The sequence below is a fragment of the Mus caroli genome, chromosome 3 (genome assembly GCF_900094665.2).
Source record: "Mus caroli chromosome 3, CAROLI_EIJ_v1.1, whole genome shotgun sequence".
In the NCBI taxonomy this organism is placed as follows: domain Eukaryota; kingdom Metazoa; phylum Chordata; class Mammalia; order Rodentia; family Muridae; genus Mus; species Mus caroli.
Genome location: NC_034572.1, coordinates 137,264 through 145,342, shown reverse-complemented (window position 1 = coordinate 145,342; position 8,079 = coordinate 137,264). Strand labels below are relative to the sequence as shown.

Genomic DNA, 8,079 nt, shown 5'->3' with positions numbered 1-8,079 from the left:
TACAGCTCATGAATGTTTAATGGCTCATAAAGTTCTTTCTCTAACTATGTCTGTGCTAGGCCCACTGGATATCAAGTATTAAAATGTTGATACTCTAGTTGAAAACTAGAGTATATATGCCAATGTTTAAGATACTTCCATTCTCTTGTTGAAAATCTGCTTGTCTGTTTTGAAGTTTAAAATTGGAGAACTCAGAATATAGTTATTATTTGCATGCTGAGTGTTTAAAAACCATAACAATCCCTAAAATTAATTTGTGCTAGCCCATAAGCTTATAGCCAAAATTGCAACATAAAATGTCTCTTGAAAATCTTTACAGTGACATTTTGGTTAAGGACTGTACCTTCTTAAAACTTGCTGAGAACATCCCCATATTTGTAGACCCATAAAGGAAGAGGAAGAAGACCAGCAATGAGAAAACCAATTGCTACCAATTTCCACCATGCTTTGAAAAGCTGATAAAGCAATTCCCAGTGCAACCAAGGGAATACAATATTGAGTTGGTCAAGGGCTTCAGACATAAGAAATCAGGTAGCCTGACTCAGAAGTTTGAGAACCAAGGCAGCCTACTGAGGGGTAGAGCAGGAAGATGATTATGAACAAATGGAATCGCCAAGGTGGAGGAATAGTACATCCTTGTGAAAAGAAACAAGTCACCTGTAAAATAAGTTGTCAAGGATAGAGTAACTAAAGCCCAAACAGGAAATTCAGACATCACTGAAGTTTTCTATTTACAGAATATCCCACAATGTTTTAAGCTCTAACCCTTGTCCTGAGATGAAAACTGAGATTGTTTTGCATATTGTAAAGACGTACTTTAGCTCGATTTGCAGATACCCTTAAACACACATTCCCTCAAGTTGGGATCATCATAGACACTTCTAAGATCTTATCACATATCTATGTGTTGCCATTAGACACTGAATGACTTCAACTTAATCCAAACGTGGTTTAACTCAACATCCAATAGGTCAAATCTTCCAAAAGAAACTGACCCTTTAACTAGCATATACAATGGTCACCAACAGCTTTACCAGAAGGTGCCTAATCCCCAAATGTCTGAAAGAGTATAGGGGAACAAACTTGAGTAAAGGTCATGGGGGAATGCTTCAGCACCAAGCACCAAACATCACTCCTCTGTAGTCATTTAATGTCCAGTCACATGTACTAGCTTGGGCTCTGCCTCCCTACCTCAAACTTTCAGGGAACCCCTCACCACTACCAACAGATCTTGGAATCATGTGACCAGCAACAGCCACCAAAGCTTTCCAACCACCCAGACACATGCAAAGCAGGTTCTATTTTTCTTTTCCAAGGGTTTGAACATCCTCAAGCTCCAGCAGCCTCCAGCCTTTTTTTTCTGGCCAAGAGGTCAGGGTGTTCAGCCTCTCAGCCACCTTCTTGGGGGAACTGAGACTCCCAGTGCAGAACAACGGCCTGGTGTAGAGTGGGTCATTCGCGGGCACTGGGCGCAGGCAGAACGACTCACCCCTGCCAGCGGCAATGGAGCTCCCGCGTCGCAGTCAGCTGCAAGGCTTGCACCGCATCTCAGTAGCAGGTCCCCATATGCATGCGCCCTGACAGTGACAGCTGTGTCTAGCAGTGCACCTTCCGGAGAGCCAAGAAGTTTTCAGGCAGCCTGGAAGTTGGGTGGGGCTCCAAGGTGGCAATGGGATTTTGTTGTTTTGTTTATTTTCCTGGATCTCTAGCAAAAATGTTGGGGGACCATATGCCGGGAAGAATATTAGCTTTGCTCAATGGCGACGAAGGTCCAGGGCCTGACTCTCACAGTGAGGTCGATTTACTAAACAAACTGAATCGTGGGTGGGGATGTTAAACAGTAACTAGCGAGCCTCAATGAAAACTGAAAGCGGCGAGGCAGCCTCCTCCCGGGCGCAATCATTTCCCGGTTCTCCAGCCCTAGGGCTCACCGGCCAGCTACTTTCAGAGCCTTCGGGCTTGGACCACAGTGGCCGTTCGCAGCCATCCCTCACTGACTGCAACATGCCTCATTCTGACCTCCAGCAGGGCAAAGACCCCCTTGGCTTGAAGCCTCCAGCTTGAGCGGGTTGCTCCCCATTTCTCTGGCAGAGTGAACCAGGCCAGGTTGAACTTAGCTGCGCGTCTGAAACCAGAGATCTTCCTTTTCCCCTCCCCTCGGAGCCAGTCTGGTTGTGGCTGCTTTTATTCAGGCTAAGAAATGTTTTAGAGCAAGTGACAGGGAGAAGCCTGTGATCCTATGATGGAAATCTAAGTCATTGCCTAAGAGGTCCAGATGAAGGGCAGAAGTGTCGTTCAAGGGATTTAAATAGGTTCCTGGGAGCAGGACTGCAGATGCACCTCTAGAGACCAGAGGACCACTTCTTTAAATTGTGCTTTGGGCCTGTGATCCTTCTGGGTGCTCTGTTCTGCAAGAGTTCTGGGCAGGGAAGGAAGAAGGCTTTTATTCCTCTTGCAGATATGCCTGTGGTTTCTAGTCAGTAAGTATCTTTTTACATATGAATCAGATGAAAAACTTCTCTCTCTCAGTCTCATACCCTTTGGCTCCTTCTAGAACCTTCTTCCTTATGAAATGATAGCAGACACACCTGTGCTACAGCCGGTCATCTTGGCCAGGAGTTTGTGACAGGAACAGACAGATTTGTGATTTTCTTTTTTAATCTCCTCAGTTTAACATCCTGTTTGCAGGAATGATAGGCTTTGGGTACAATAAGTATTTATGCTCGTGAGATAAACAGTTACCTAATCCACAGGGTTTTCTTCTTTCTGAGTAGGGGTTGGCTGTTATTTTGGTATTGTAGTAATGCCAAAGAGATCAAAGAACAAGGTGTGTAGAGGTTTGTTTTCCTTTTTCTTTTTTTTCTTTTTAGATAGGATCTCTGAACGCTCTCAGTTTTCTCCTATTGCTGAATGGGTCTTTTAAAAACAAGATGCTACCTGTCTTAGCAATCAGAACAAAGGAAACATGTCACATATAGTTTTCCTTAAATGGACTTTCCAGAGCAAAACACATTCTTTGGGTGATCACTACCCATGAGACGTTGCAAACAGTGTAAAGAAAGTGGCTTCCATCCAGGTCATCTCAGAATACCTGCCAGTGTTAGGGACAGCAGTAGAGTTAGATTTAAAGAGGCTGATTATGAAAATCTCCCACAGGTGTGCTGTTTGCAGCCTCTCTGTGGACACTGTCTAAAAAAAAAGAAAAAAAAAAACCTTTCTTTTTTTTTAATTTATTTTTTTATTAGGTATTTTCCTCGTTTACATTTTCAATGCTATCCCAAAAGTCCCCCATACCCACCCCCCCCAATCCCCTACCCACCCACTCCCCCTTTTTGGCCCTGGGGTTCTCCTGTACTGGGGCATATAAAGTTTGCAAGTCCAATGGGCCTCTCTTTGCAGTGATGGCCGACTAGGACATCTTTTGATACATATGCAGTTAGAGACAAGAGCTCTGGGGTACTGGTTAGTTCATATTGTTGTTCCACCTATAGGGTTGCAGTTCCCTTTAGCTCCTTGGATAGTTTCTCTAGCTCCTCCATTGGGGGCCGTGTGATCCATCCAATAGCTGACTGTGAGCATCCACTTCTGTGTTTGCTAGGCCCCGGCATTGTCTCACAAGAGACAGCTATATCTGGGTCCTTTCAGCAAAATCTTGCTAGTGTATGCAATTGTGTCAGCGTTTGGAAGCTGATTATGGGATGGATCCCTGCATATGGCAATCACTAGATGGTCCATCCTTTCGTCACAGCTCCAAACTTTGTCTCTGTAACTCCTTCCATGGGTCTTTTGTTCCCAATTCTAAGAAGGGGCAAAGTGTCCACACTTTGGTCTTCGTTCTTCTTGAATTTCATGCGTTTAGCAAATTGTATCTTATATCTTGGGTATCCTAAGTTTTTGGGCTAATATCCACTTATCAGTGAGTACATATTGTGTGAGTTCCTTTGTGATTGGGTTACCTCACTCAGGATGATGCCCTCCAGGTCCATCCATTTGCCTAGGAACTTCATAAATTCATTCTTTTTAATAGCTGAGTAGTACTCCATTGTGTAAATGTGTCACATTTTCTGCAACCATTCCTCTGTTGAGGGACATCTGGGTTCTTTCCAGCTTCTGGCTATTACAAATAAGGCTGCTATGAACATAGTGGAGCATGTGTCCTTCTTACCGGTTGGGACATCTTCTGGATATATGCCCAGGAGAGGTATTGCAGGATCCTCCGGTAGTACTATGTCCAATTTTCTGAGGAACCGCCAGACTGATTTCCAGAGTGGTTGTACAAGCTTGCAATCCCACCAACAATGGAGGAGTGTTCCTCTTTCTCCACATTCTCCAGCATCTGCTGTCACCTGAATTTTTGATCTTAGCCATTCTGACTGGAGTGAAGTGGAATCTCAGGGTTGTTTTGATTTGCATTTCCCTGATGATTAAGGATGTTGAACATTTTTTCAGGTGCTTCTCAGCCATTCAGTATTCCTCAAGTGAGAATTCTTTGTTCAGCTCTGAGCCCCATTTTTAATGGGGTTATTTGATTTTCTAGAGTCCACCTTCTTGAGTTCTTTATATATATTGGATATTAGTCCCCTATCCTATTTGGGATAGGTAAAGATCCTTTCCCAATCTGTTGGTGGCCTTTTTGTCTCTGCTTGTGGACGTTGTACATCGTGGTGCGGAGCCTAGTGCGCACCACGATGTACAACGTCCACAAGCAGACAGCACAAGCCATTGCTGTTCTATTCAGGAATTTTTCCCCTGTACCCATATCTTTGAGGCTTTTCCCTACTTTCTCCTCTATAAGTTTCAGTGTCTCTGGTTTTATGTGGAGTTCCTTAATCCACTTAGATTTGACCTTAGTACAAGGAGATAGAAATAGATCAATTCGCATAAAAAAAAAACCTTTCTTTCAGATGTTCAATGGTGAGTGAAAATTGTCTAATACAATGCTGAAATATAAATTGTAATTAGCATAAATTAGCTTACTCCTTGAAACTTTTTACATAAGCTTTTCCCTTTCCCTTCACAAAAGCTGAGACTTGACCCTCTATTGCTTCCAGCAAGGACATATTGTTGGACTTGAAAGGAAGATTTAACTGTGAATTGATTGACAATATGAGTAGGTTTGGTTTTCCATGATCAATGCCTGCTGCCTGTGTGGTAGAATCTTTCTCTGATCTACCAAGAAATAAACTAGGGATCTGTTCAAAAGGCCAATTTGCAGAACCGAGGCCAGAGAACTGAGTCAACAGCTTTTTACTAATGAAAATAGACACATCTAAGACCAGTACTCAGGAGGGAAAGTGTGAGAGAATTATTGGACTACTTTCAGTGGAATATCCACTGAACAGGGACAACTTTGGGGGTAAAAACATTAAAGGAGTGGTTTTAGAGAAATGTATGAATGCAAGCTGTTACCAGGTATAAAGAGGTGAAGAGGTCGCCCTTGCTTGGAAATTTTACCAGGTAAAGCCAAAGGAGAGAACCAGAGACCATCAAGTAGGTTTAGTAATTATTACTTAATCTTCTTTATTATGATTCTCCATGGCATGGGTTTTAGTTGCTGAAGATGAAAACTATCAGTTCTGCAGAGCTGTTCCCTGATACTCTGCTGGGGTGGGGTATGGGCCTACAGAGAGCAGGAAGATATCATCCAAATACTGCTTCAGGAAAAGGTTCTTGGAAGATACATGAAGCTTTATTTTGCTACCTATGGCAGGAGGAAAACTATACAAGCATATTTATGTCTCCTCTGCCCTCTCCCTTTAAAATTTATTCTTTAATCATTTTTTAGAGTCCAGACTTTATCCCCCTAGAGATCCTCCCACACCGCCTCCCGCCCTGTCTATGAGAGGATGCTCCCACCCCAACCCCACCAGGACACCCCACTCCCTGAGGTCCGAAGAGTGTTAGGTGCATCTTCTCTGATTGAGTCCAGACCTGGCAGTCCTCTGAACACTCAAAATGATGCTTCAAAACCCTTGTCAACTCCACTTTCTAATCAAAGATCTCCTTCAGCCTGAACCTATTTTGTTCTTTATACTACTCTAATTCCCAACATCATAGTGACTGTCTATTTTTCCAAGAACAGTTCCAATGCACCTATTTATAGAACGGTATGCTGCTGCTCTCCATGGGAGCCTGCTGACATGCCAATGTTGCAGAGTGGGGTAAACGGTCTCTTTGTGAGCACCGAAAGCAGAAGAAACATGAGGCCCGTTCAGTTTGGTTTCCCGGACTTCAAGCTTCTGTAGCTTGCTGCTGGGGGCAAATCTAGACCCACCTGTGGCAGAGAATTTAAAAACTTCGTGTCACGTGATGGCATCACAGAAGTCTGATCCTGACGCGGCCAGCTGATACTACCTCCACCTTGGTTGGCCATATTAAAAACCGTGATCCTCTGAGAGCTTTCTGTGGTACCCAGGCCTCAATTGGCTTCCGGGGCACATTATGGGGCAGTGAATAGGATTAACAGCTCAAACTAGGGCAAATTCACCTACAGGAGTAGGACATTCAAAGAAAAAGTATGAAGCTCAAAAATTTATGCACACAAACACACACACACACACACACACACTCCTCCACTCTCTAAATCTGGGCAAAGCCTAGTAACATTTTAAAATATACTTGCCTGTAAAAGATCTGTGCTGGAATTAGACCAGAGCTGTGCTGGGTTTGAAAGGACACTCCACTGAGGAAGCTGTGTTTGACCCTGGGCAAAGTACCAGATAAAACTGCCTCTGCTCATACTTTTAAAACACCCTGGAAAACCTCGAATGTTTTGTACATTGGTAGGGAAAGACAAGACTCAGTTCACTGGGCTTGCAGCTGAAGAGAATGGTAGGACTGCAGGGTGAGAATGGGAGCCAATGCAGCAACCATGATCTGAATTGCAGGCCCCATACATCATGCTTTCTCTGACGATCAGGGTAACTCTTAAGGGATCCAGAATCCTGTAGTTCCCCAGTGCAGCCTAAGAGTAGCCCACAGCCTGTCAGCATGGGGCCAATTCATTTTTGCTGACTCTGGACCTTCAGAGTCCCTGGACCCAAGGCAGTAGCAACTATGTTTTTCATCTCAGGTACCCTCATCTGCTGTTTGTCTAGTCAAGGTTTACACCTGGTCCCTATCTTTCCACAATTTCAGTAACAATAGAAGAAAGAAAGGGAGGAGGAAAGCAGGGAAAGAAAATTAATGCACCAAGTAGGTTGAATCTCCGCATACTGATTCTTTAGCTCTCTCTCGTCATCCAACCCAAAATAAAAATGAAGCAGGTATTTTTATAGTCCTTTGAGTGGCCAGATGGATCAGAGACTTTAAAATATTAAAACGAAAGGGATCACATTAGGGACCAACTGGTCATTCAACTGGGCTCTGCTCTGACCCAGATTAAAATTACTGGCACTCCAACCAGAGTTCAGGAAGACCACTCTATATGAGAAAGAGTACCAGACTGCATCCAACACACTTCTACCTGTTCATAAAAATGCAAAGCTCAGATTTCAAATCGAGCATCTAAATTGAAAACACTCTGACTATGTTATGCATCTGACAGAGACACTGAAAAATCGAACACTTAATAATTCTCAGTGTCAGCACACGGTTATTGTGCCAAAAAAGCAAATTACTAGGATGGACCCCTCCCCATCCTCTTTGTAAATTTCCTGTTGAAGTATTGATTGCCAAGGTCTCTGCAAGATTTGCAAACTTTTACAGTCATTTATGGTGCATGCAATAAAAGAGGTGATATGAGCACACTAGTTCAAAGTGTAATGCAAAGATGTATTTGGTGCCCTTGGCAACTATCTTCAATACCTGTTTGTCTTTGCAGAGCACACCCTTCTCTACAATGAGACCCTCTGTAACAGGATTGGCCCTTTACATTTCTACAGCCTTGCCTCCTTATTGAACAGGCACACACCCTGCAAAAAAACTCTGTTCCTTTGCCTTCAACTGTGAGAAAATTAAAGCACCAAGCTCACACTGAAGCAACACACTATTTTGGACTATATATGTCCTGAGGGAAAAAAAGGAAAAGGAAGGAAGGAAGGAGGAAGGAAGGAAGGAAGGAAGGAAGGAAGGAAGGAA

At 43.4% G+C, this 8,079-nt stretch overlaps 1 protein-coding gene across 1 annotated transcript in view; it reads right to left on the bottom strand.

The window, feature by feature from the left end:
• The window catches only part of Hnf4g (hepatocyte nuclear factor 4 gamma), a 139,381-nt gene extending 137,589 nt beyond the window's left edge, over nucleotides 1-1,792 (bottom strand). The window contains exon 1 of the mRNA XM_021157862.2: nucleotides 1,490-1,792. The gene's annotated coding sequence lies outside the window, so the exon portion shown is untranslated. The remainder of the gene's footprint in view (nucleotides 1-1,489) is intronic.
• Nucleotides 1,793-8,079: the final 6,287 nt, after the last annotated feature.